This window comes from Corapipo altera, unplaced genomic scaffold (genome assembly GCF_003945725.1).
Source record: "Corapipo altera isolate COAL_440 unplaced genomic scaffold, ASM394572v1 62, whole genome shotgun sequence".
Classification (NCBI taxonomy): Eukaryota; Metazoa; Chordata; class Aves; order Passeriformes; family Pipridae; genus Corapipo; species Corapipo altera.
The window spans coordinates 1,912,519-1,924,565 of NW_020884894.1; the positions used below are offsets into that span (position 1 = coordinate 1,912,519).

Here is a 12,047-nt window from a genome sequence, read left to right on the forward strand (position 1 = left end):
GATAAAGACTTCTCTATTGTTAGTATGGAAATGAAAGATTCTGCTACTACATTTGTTTGTCTTGGAGCACGAGAAGGGCAGAAATGCATATTCCTAGGATGTCATGAACAGGAGATTGTACCTCCAGGTAGGCAGAATGATCAGAAGATGTGGTCAGGTATCATCCCTGAATGCAGAGCACCAGCTGTCTAGTAGAGGAATTCATATTATATGTAACAGTCCTTGGCTTTGTCTTCCTCTCTTCCTACTTTACCAGCTTTACATGCACTCTGGGAAAAACTGGTTAGATGTGACAAGATGCCAAGGGAGTTCAATAGCTCAGCACAGTATCAGGTACTAGCTGGAGCCCTGGATGGTCACTATTCAGTGCTGGAATCCAGCACACGCTCAACAGGGGCAGGAACCAAGAGGAGGAGTACATGGTTATACAGCAGTGTTGAAAGAATGACCCAAAAAGAAGCCAGAGCAGGAAATCCAAATTAAGATGTCAGTGGGAAATCTGATACAAGTTAAATAGGTGTGCTGGGAAGGCACAATATCAACATCTACTTCATTGTTCACCCCAAAGCTCCGTCATTAGAGACCCACTTTGGAACCCAAAAGGCGTGGGAAACTGCCAAATAATCTGGCACAAAATCAGAGTGGATGCAAAGTGTTTTATTGCAACAAAAATTAAAATAAATCTATAGTAATTTTCAGTTAAATTTTTGCAAGAATACCCAAACTATTTGAATCATCACCCCAAATAGGCACTCCATTCTGCCCCCTGGGCTAAATGTCCAGTTCATACCTAAGCTCTGGGACAGCTGTGACCAAGTTCCATTAGGTTTTGGCCAGCACTCAGCTGTACCTAGCCAAGCCCAACATGCATCCATATTCATAACAGTTAAGTGGTACTGGAAAAGGTTCTTATGAAAAAGGTCAAAATCCTGACGAAGCATTTTGGCAGCCTTGGAGGTAGATGAGAGGGAAAAAACTACAATATCTCATGGAGTTCATCTGAAAAGGCAGATACAAACCTGTTGACTCTGTGCATGCCTAAAAGTAGATAAAAATAAGACTTTGTTCAACCTGTTACATATTCAATCTGGAATGCCCAAATAAGCTGCTGCTTTACTTTCATGATATTATGTATCCAGTATTAAGGATGAGTCTCTGGTAACCATGAGAGTTGCCTCATGTGCCTTTGAAATGGACCAGTGTCGTCTGGAGGGCAACACTGGGCAGTGGTTTAACTGGTATTCAACTGGGAAAATGAGGAGGATGCCCAAATAGCTTAGTGAGTCCCAGAAATTTTGTGATTTTAGAAAAATAAACTATGATAGTTTTTAAAAATCATCCCACTTTAATGAAGGTGCTGTAGTAATTCATACTTACTACACAGCTAGTTGGTCTTTAGAGAATTAATGTAAGGACAAAATTACACTGATTTTTAATTCTTTTTAAAAGATACGCCTAAAAGTGTAAATTTTGCCAGAGCCCCAGATAAAGAGTTGCATGTGAGATTCCCTTCAGTTACAGAGGGATCAAGCTGCTGCTCCACTAGAAGTGTTCTCGGGATCAGGCCCTAGGGACAGTAACCTTCCTATCATACACAGACATTACAAACAAGGATAGCACCTGGCAGAAATATTTCACATCAAAATCTAAAGGGAAGGGAAGTTAAAAAAGAAAGATCCTCTCTGCATTTGTAACCGAAGCTCCTCGGAGGCACAAAGACCCGTGTGCTGATAAGCAGCAAGTTTCCGGCAGTAAAGTGATACACAAAGTACTTTGAGCCATTTTTTGATCTGCAAGGCAGACAAGCCTCCCTGCATTCAGCACTAACCACAGGCGCCTATTGCCCTGGCAACAGCTTGTGGGGCACTTTCATTTTGACTGAAGAACATTTAACCGGTTACATTATGAGCCCTGCACCTCGCTGCTACCGCAGCAGTTGCTTTTCACACCTACCAAATTGCTATTTGTATAATATTGAGCTGGTGGATCAATGCTGCACCTGCAGCACAGATTTGCTGTATTTGGTGTTTTGTTGTTGTTTTGTAAACTATCTGAACTTTATCAGCTAAAACTGGTCAAAAGTGGGGGAAAAAACCCCTACAGTATTAACAAAAGGTCTTCCTTCTTAGAAACACCTCTGTCTATTACTGTTTTCCTTTAAGTTGTTTCCTTTAGATGTCTTTAAGATGTTTCCTTTAAGTCTGGAGTATTGGAGCACACAGAAGAGTACATGACAACAGTTCTTGATTAATTTTAGGGAGACTTAATTAGCTTCAAGAAACACAAATTTCACATAACAAATTCAATAAGAGAAGGATAGATTCTTTCTGTATTATAAAATCCCAGACTTACCATATTTCACCAAATTTAACTTTGCTTAGAGTAAATATTTGCAAAATTGGTTGATTCTTCCCAGTTTTGTTTAAGATATTCAACATAATATTAAATAAACTGAAAACCCAGAATTCACTGTGGCTATGGAAATTGTACAGAAGCTAAAAAAAACACTGATTTTGTTTGACTTCTTTTTCAAAAAAGCCCCCTTCACTTTTTCTTTTAGTGTAGTTATTAGATATGCTTTATATTGCCACCAGTAACTCAATTTTTTCAACATAAATAGAAATTATTAATTATAATTATTTTCAAAAGTGTTCACACTATTTTTACTCAGACTTTTTGACTGGTTCAGTGGACACCTTAACAAAACTCTGTAAAGAAACACTGCAATGCACCAAGAGTTTCTGGTTATCTACACAGTTTATTTATTAACTTAAAACTATAAAGTTGCCAGGAGACTCAAGGTTTATCCTGCTAGGAGGATGACACCGATTCTGTTGGAGCTCTAATTTGAATGCTCATCTTGAATATCCACAATTGTAGAAATATCTTAATTTATTTCAAATAATCACGTTTACACTGAGAAGCGAAATATTTTACAGCAAATCTCTTTTATCATCTCTTTTGAGCTTCACTAATAATTATTTTGCACTGAAACACTGACATTTACTTGAAGTATCGTTGAACAAGATACTGTGGCATAATGTGCATTGAGTACTGGTTTGAAACAATTTTATTTCTAATCTGTAAAAAGCACATTTCATTACAGTAATTTTAACTCAATGAAAGTATTTTAAAACAAAAATGTGATTTGTATCATTAAAATCCTGTGCTATACTTAAAATCTACCTTAACGAGCAGATCCTTCAGATGCTGTTTTACAACACTACTATTATTATTTCCCCTCAGCTACACACAGTTCTTATTTAAGAACTCTCAATATTTTTCAGAAATGTTTAAAATCTATTTCATATTTTATATATATTTTAATAAACATTAATTTATAAATAAAACTAAAAATATTACAAATAATGCGGTACTTCTTTCTATTTTACTGCCTGGCTAACACACTTGTAGATCTTCTAAAGATCACTTCCATGCTAAATGACAGTATAAGGAAATAGAAATTGAACTCATCACTAGCCTAAAATTTATTTTACTCAGAAGCATCCAGACAGTCTATTGTAGAAACAACAGAAATGCTCAGAAACAAAAAAGAAAGCCAGAACAAAGCAAAGAATATTAGATAAAACTGGTACTACTTCTTCTCCCAAATTACCATCACAATAACATTGAAAAGTGCAAGAAGAGTCAAGAGTGTGTTGATTTCTCCTATAAAAGGGATTTTTAAATTCCTGAACTACAACATGAAGGAGCATGCTGGCTGTACATGTTACAACTCACTGAAGAGCCTTCAATCCCCATCTTCATCTTACCTCTTGCTGCAGCTGAACTTGGCTACCCCTGTCTTACAAACTCACACGAAATTACTGAGTTTTTGCCAAAAACCCAAGAATGTTATTTCAATGACCACATCCTGCAGTTAAAGCATAATAAATTCCAGATTGATTTCTCTCATCTGTAATCCCCTATTTCCATCCTGTGCACATACAAATTCTCCAAACCTTCTGAAGGCCTAAGTGCCAGTATGAGAAGAACAACTGTTGTGGATAAAGCAACGAACTTAAATCCATTTTCTAGCTTTTAGCCCTCCTACGGATTTTCTACTGGCTGGCTCCAAGTGTATCCCCTTTTTCTTTCACAAAGGAGCTGACCTAATACCAACATCCACCCGCAAAAGGTGCTGATGTTAAAAATGAATACTCACAAGACTTTTTAGGTATACAGTAGTCCCAAGCTTATAAAACACAAATAATTTTGAACTATAACAATTCATTACAGTAAACATCTCTGTTGGCACTTAAATATTTTGTTGGACTTTAATCTCATACTTCCAGAAACTGATATAATTCCTAGAGGAGAAAGTCTGTTCAGCTGTGGCAGGAAGCACAATGCTGGGCTTTAAACATCACATAAAAAAATAATTAAGTTATTGTGTAATTGCATTCTATTTTTAAAAACAAATATATAATTAAATAAGAATGCATGATGTTAAGGACAGCAGAATGTCCACCCTTCAGCTCCCACTGACAGACATGGTGGTTACAAACACAGCACAGTGAATCAGTGCTGTAAATTCAGTTACAGAAACAGGGGCTGGTGGGGGAACCTTTCATTTAACACCAGCTTTTCAGTAGCAAGTGAAATCAGCATCTTGGAGCAATGGCGTGACAGAACAGTGGATGAAATCATGAAGTTTCTTTCATGTGGTTGTAACACCACCAGCACTTTTTTAGGCCTGGTTCAAGCTGACACATGCACCATTACCATCACTTCCTCATTGCTAACACACAACTCACTGCCTGAGCAGCAAACCCTCATATAACGGGGGAAGGGCCCACATGGGCAGAGAGATGTGAGGAGCATGTTCAAGTGCAACTCCCTGCTACAGCAAATGCACATTTCTTCATAAATCACCATCCTCCCTACACACAGAGTTTAAATCAGTTTAACGAACAGAAATCTAGAGAGAAAAGTTATGCTGCTCATTTTAAAGAACTAAATCCACAGGTCTTGGCTGTGGCTCTGCAACAGCATTGTCTCCAGTAATATTTGCTCAAGTTTCTCCTTCTCTTTGCTCTTCCTCCCCACCACTTGCTCCTATCTTGTCACCACAGCACACCATTCTTTTGGTACATGCCTGTCACTTTTCTAGGTCTATATGCAGTCAGATCAGCTCAAAAATAACCATTTGTCTCTCCCAGGTTTTGTTTCTTTTTGCCCAAGAGGCAGATGGGTCACTGACTATGTGCAGCAGCTTTGTGGGCAGCGCAGCCAACACAGCTGAGAGCATTTGGCTGCTGAGCAGAGGCTGGACAAGGAGGTGACAGCAGGAATGTGCTCCTTAACCTGAAAATGTTGCTGCAGCTGTCATGGGAAGAACTGTGCTCCCACATGTGCCCCAGGATGAGGGACAGCCCAGAGAGCTGCCAGGCAAGAGCCAGCAACAGATCAGCTTCTCGGGGAAAACAGACCTCTATGCCGCTGCCAAGCAAGTAGTCAGGGTGGTCTGTAATTTTCTCTTTTAACATCCAGCAGAAGTCATTAGCAGTTTAGTTATACACACTCCACAACCTGCAGGAAATAATCAAGACTGTAAAGAATGGGGACTGATAAGTACACGCAAGCAGGGAAGACTCACCCCAGCCAGACTGGCTCAGCCCATCTCTGAAAATTGAAGCTGTGAATGAGGAGGTCCAAGATGCTTTCCCAGACCAGGGAGGAGAGTCGTAATTGCATCATTTTTCTAGATGAGCAGTGCCAGCAATTCAGGCTGTGAGTCAGTACTGAGCCAGCCAGTGCCCTGTGGTGGTCCCTGGGGCCCTGTGCTATTAGAAGTGATGACTTTCCCAACAGGCTGCTGAGCAGGATCCAAGCAGACTCACGCTTATTAAAGAAAGGAGAACTGCTACTTTATTTTCCAGTTAGAGCAAGAACATACTGCCAGTACTTTGGGCAACTTCCAGCAGCCAAATTACTGTTAATGTCCAGAATGCTTTCCACTTTTGTCTGGGAGCCTCCAAGATGAGTAAATAAAACCTCATGTACTCTTATTTCTATCAACATTTCACAGAAAGAAAAAGCCAGAAATAAATCAGACTTGCTAGAATCACCCTGTGAGCACTACTCACATCTTTTGACTGCCAGGTTTATGCTTCCACCATGAAATCACACTTCAAGTTTGCTGCCTAAAAATCAAGTAATTTCACGTGGAGAAAAAAAAGTGCTCTTTCCTTCCAACTTACAAGTGTTGCATGGTAAGATGTACACCAAAAGGATCTGTATTCAAAGGCAGGAATAAGGGAGGAATAATTAAAGGAGTTTGCAGATAAAAAGAACTGTTTGAAAAGCTTAGGTCACACTTTTAAGCAAAAGGGAGCTAAGCACAAAAACTGAAACAACATCAATTATTTCATGACCATTTTGCAGCTTGTAATATATGTTTTCTATCTTACACACCTTCCACAGGTTAATCTCAAAACCAAGTATTTTTGCATTTCATTACCAACCTCAAAAGACATATGAGTTCCCAATGAGAAAGAAAAGAAAAAGGCAAACATTTACATGTGTGTAGTGTTTCTGAAGTAACACAATCCCCAAATATTTACAAATCCAAACACCACACACTAACACTTCACTCATTTTTGTTGTTTTTAAATTAATTTAACTGACTTTCATAAACTTTCACTGTGAAATACCATGGTGCTTGAAAATGAAAGTATGTCAAAAGCCAAATTTTAAGAAATGAAGTAGAAACCACTGAAATACAATATAATGCACAATATGACAAATCCTGTATTTGTATCTATCACTGAGTCTGCTCACTTCACCCAGGAGCTAACACCCGAGTGTTTCAGGGCAAGGAAAAACATCAGCCATATGCAATCCTTCAGTGACATTAATCATGCATAAAACAGGCAAATCTACATTTTTAGGTACTCTGTGTATTACACACAGACATAAAAATATTGTAGCATTTATTTAAATTGCAACACTAGTTTACATCCAGGCTTTTACCACTTTATCACCATGCTAAGCCTAGGCATACAGACACCACAAGTCAGAAATGAGGAAGGGAAGGAATAAAATGTAAGTGAAAATGTCTGGTATGTATTTTTGTTAAAAAGTTCTAATCCACTCCTTAAAATGACTGTAAGCAAGTACTGTATTCAGGCACAAATATGTTGGGCTATACCAATAATTTAATCACTGTCTCTTTGTTCAATATCGATATAGGCATATATAAGCATAAGAAAACCCTGACAGTAAAGAAATTAAATACAAGCAAACAGTCAAAACTTAGGTCTCAAAGCATTCTAGTCACTCTACAGCACTTTTACAGAACTACACAACTGCTTGAATGTGCTCAGTGACAAGCACAGAAAAAGACTTTCTACATCTTTCACACAAGGTCTCAGCTTTAGATGGAGTTCCAAAAAAAGGTACCTGGGGAAGGCAGGAGATTTGTAAGAAATGCACAGAAGTTCAAGTGATGTTCAAAGAAAACTCAGTGGGGTAAAAGAGAAGTGTCCCATTGGGAAACACGGTGTGCACTGTCAGTAGCAGATATCAAGCACAAATAAGGAAAGCATTAAGAAAAAGTTTTAGTATTTAGACACTAGACTGATATGATGAACATTGAACCAACATTCACTAAACTCTACAAAAACACCAATTTTATGAAATCTCAATTTCTTTGGCAAGATGACACACAGAAGTAGTAAAATAAAGTAAAACCAAAGTTGCAAATCAAGCATCTCAAATATCAGAGAGATTTTACATGTACTAGGAACACGAGATGATGTCCACTCTATCACCACCACAGCTGAAATAAATCTGTACTGTGAACAAAAAGCAAGGACTTGAGTCACCCACAATAAACAAAAATTAAAATTTAGAGAAAATTATATTCATGACAGCAAATACAATTATTAATGCATCAGTTCTTTTAAGTGGTGTTAGATTTTATCAGTTTCCCTTCAAGTTTCCTCCTTTGGCTGAGATGAAGCCTGGAAGTCAGCACAAAACCACATTTCCCAAGGGACTCTGATCACAGCCATGTGTGAGTGACCTTCCCAGGGCTGACACAGCCAGACCAGAGATCTGATGCTCCCCCCTTGCAGATAGGGAGCATTCTCTTGGCCTGGTGACTGCTCCTCCTCCAAGAGCTTGAGCGACTTCCCCAGCCTGCCCCTGTTCTGTGACCCTGCAGAAAGGATCAGGAGGGGGTCAGTGTAAGGAACGGGGATGATTCAGTGAGTGACGCATCAAGGAACTCAAAGAAATCCCCAAGAAGAAAAGACATTTTCTCATTCTGGCAGAAGTCAAACAAAAGAAATGCCAGGAAGCTCATCAATAAAAGCAGATGTTTGTGTCAGGACTCTTAGTTCATGCTCAGAAATTAGTCTTTTGTACAAACAAGCTACAGGAAAGTACAAACCCAAGGTAACTGTGTGGCATATTCCAGAAGCATAGCAGATAATCTTTGCCATATATTCCTTCACTTAGTGTACCTGAAATCTGAAGTTAATATTTCATTATAGGGAAATAGACATAAAAACTTAAGTCATAGGCCCAAAGAAAATGCTTAAAAGTTTGCTGACTTCTCCATTAAGACAGGAAGGTAGTTATAAGAATAATTTAGCCCACTGACTTAAAATGTTAGTGTTTTATCAGAATATCAACGATAGTAGATATTTTTAGTGGACCCTAAATCACAAAATTGTGTTTTAAATGAAGCTTTTAGCACTTGGTTTCAGAAAAAAACTCAGCTTTGGCCAAAAGTAGACAAAAATTCATAAGGGAAGTGAAACATCAGCTTACAGTTCTGAAATGCCTTTTTGTTTGTTTGGTTTGGGTTTTTGTTTTGTTGTTTGGAGTTTTTTTGTAAACAATTCATAACCAAAAGCTATGTTTGACAATAGTGCAAGGAGGGTGCAACAACCCACCAGGTTACTACTGTGTAAAAAAAAAGGCTTGGCTTCTTTAAACAGAGAAAGAGCAGCTGAGTAAAACCTGCTATTAGCTATATAGCTACACAACCCATGCTGTTGGCTATATGGCAACATAGAAAAGAATTAACAATAAGGACTATTTTATGGGAATACAGGCAATCATCCCAAGCAGCTTAGAACTAGAGAAAACTACTTGATCTTGGGATTCTTATGACTCAAGCATTACTTCCAATCAAAAGGCACACAATGCAGTTTGTGTTCTATAAATGGTCTGTCCAAGTTATCAAATTATCCATATTTTAAAGATTTTTTTTTAAAGGCTACGACGGTAAAGAAACCTACCTACCTAGTTACACAAACAAATTATTAGCAGATCGATTAAAACATGAAGATTAATAGCATGTAAAATCTCCCATAGTAACTGCCAATGTACAAACTCACAGCCTCCTGTAAAGGAAAGTAGAATTACCTGCCTCACGTTTACCTTATGCAGGATAACATTATGCACAGGTAATAACTATGGCATTTTAACTTGCTCCCTGGCAACATTTTGTGCAGTCACCCTCTTAGGTTGGAAGGCAGACCTGTCACCTGCCTGGCTATTGTCTAAAAACTAGCCTGGCCATAATTACCACGTTGCTCCCCAAAGTAAGAATATACATTTATGTTAGAAGACATGCAGCCTGACCGTGTACACTGTTGGGGGAGATGAGGAAACAGTGCCATCATAAGCAGCTCTTCTCTGTAATCACAAATTCCTTAGGACTGTCACAGGAGCCTACATATGTGTTCTGAAGTTCAGGTGGACATTACTGACACTTTAAACATAACAGTCCTTTGTTCGGACACAGTTAGGAAGGGCTGGTTGGATGGCATTGTGTGGAGGAAGAAGCAGTGCTCAGCCTCCTCTGCTGAATAAGACACCAATAAAGACCACCCACAATTACCTGGGCTGTTCCCCAGCAGAACAGGTGGTTAGTGCATACAAAAACCAGTTTTTCAGGTCTGAACTCAAATTGTGTGGTAACCACGCAACAGACCACCCAAGGGTTTGTGAGTGACCAGAGGGTCACACTGCAGCAAAGGGAACAGCAAGAGAAGCCAAGTCTGCTTGAATCCTTCTCATGGAGCAAAGAAAAGCCTGTACTGTACACCTGGGGGTGTCAAGTACAGGGACATGAGAACCCTGGAGAGCATTGAGCAAATCCTAAAGAGCACTTCAAAGGAGGAAGATTCAGGGAACAGCATGCTGTATTGTTCGTTTGCCACTGACCAGCAACCTCCAGTGTCACCTGGAAAGCTGCTTTAAAAATTCCCCCAACAACTAGTTATGCATCTTGTGGTCCTAGCATTTGGGACTCCAGAAAAACTTGTCTACTTCAAACAGAGAGAGTCAGAACTGATTTTAATATCCAGGGCTGTTGTTTCCATTACGCGGGCTCAGTGAGCCGGTGCAGAGAGGCAGCACCCAGAACCCCAAGATGCTTAAAGCACTCACATATGGGGTAAACACCAATACAGCTGGCTGGTATCTTGCAGAGAAGGTAAAAATCAGGGTGATACCACCACTAACTGCCACATAAAAAGAGAACTTACTAAATTCAACCATGAGGCTAAAAAGAGAGATAGAGTTGTTCCCCACTCAGTCTGCACACTTCCCCTGCTCACTGCTAGGCCACTGCTCTGAGAGCAGGGTTCAGGTCTCAGCAAATAAAAAATATTTCTGGACAACTTTTTCTCCAATGTATTAGGCAGCTGCCTTCAAAAGTGCTTTTAAAACTCACCGGGCTTCCTTTCCTGTTCAGGTATCTCCAGAGTCCCCATCTCAACGTTGGCAGTAACCTAAGCCTGACTCTGGATCACGGCAAGTTTTTTCCCCAAGTCCACTATAGTATCACAATACAATACAATTAGGTCTCCTCTACCTATAACCTGCAGTTATCACATTTCTGGGAGGGCAGTGCACAGTTAAAGAAATCCTTCTTCCTCCCACCCACTTCACTTTTTCCCCTCTTGAAAGCTCTTCAGTTTACGGTGAGAATATTTTTTACAGCATGTAAAAACTGCAACAACTGATTGCCAGCTTTCCAGTTCCCAGATTTCCCACACTTTCTACAACCAACACTCCTCAGCCTTACCAGCAGGTAGTAAGTTTTGTTGTTTGGGGTTTTTTGGTAAGTGCTTCTTAAAAAAATTAGCTATTTATTTGTAAATGCTCAAGCCCAAAGAATGATGCCTGGGATACTGATGCACAGAATGTGATGAAGAAAACATTTAGAACAGTAAAAAGTAACAAGCACAGTATCAGTGTCTTTTAGATTCTACAGCCTTCAGAAAAGACACATTAGTTATTTTTATTTATTTATACTAATAGATGTTTATGTATTCTTACGTATACAGATTTTATTGGCAGCAGAGACAACTCAAAGGAAAGCCTAATGATCATGGAACAAAATACAGCAGAGTGTATTTCCAAATACAACTGCCTGCATGAAAGTAGGACAAAAATTAATTCAACTTGTAAAACAAGTGTTTAATGCTACTCTGATAAACCAGTTTAGCTACAACTACATCCAAATTCCCTGTGTAAACATGCTTGATAAATGGTTATGGAACACAGAGCCAATATGAGAAAAGAGCAACTCTTATTTCTTGCCTAAATCTGCCCAGAATCTTGAAAAACAAAACTTCCCCTTTTACTCTTCCATTATACTATTCATTAATTGCAATTTAATCTCCTTTATCTAACAACATTGTTAATTAATTGGTCTGCACCTGACCAGAAGCAATTAACACCCACATGTGGTTCTGCTCACACTGACGACCTGTGTCACTAAATCATGTTCTACCACTCTGCAAGAGAGCTCTGAACATGCAAGCAATCAACACATCAGCTCACTGGGGAAAATAAAACTGCCTGTGTGGAATTTTGCCTATTGTGGCATCGCAAAAACGGCATCAAATTGTTTTTACAATTGTTTTAACTATACTGCTTTTTCCTATTTCTTTGAAAGCTAAACATGGTGTTTATACTGTTACCAAATCAAAATCTCACTTTCTCAGAGCAACTCCTAGCTCTGACTATCTTCCAACAGCTGTGAATTTTGTGTTACTATTCTGTGTGCAGTAACACTG

The 12,047-nt window shown here is 39.0% G+C and overlaps 1 protein-coding gene across 3 annotated transcripts in view; it reads right to left on the reverse strand.

Annotated features, from left to right (window-relative positions):
* The window catches only part of ADCY7 (adenylate cyclase 7), a 61,781-nt gene that overhangs the window by 41,939 nt on the left and 7,795 nt on the right, over window positions 1–12,047 (reverse strand). The window lies entirely within an intron of this gene.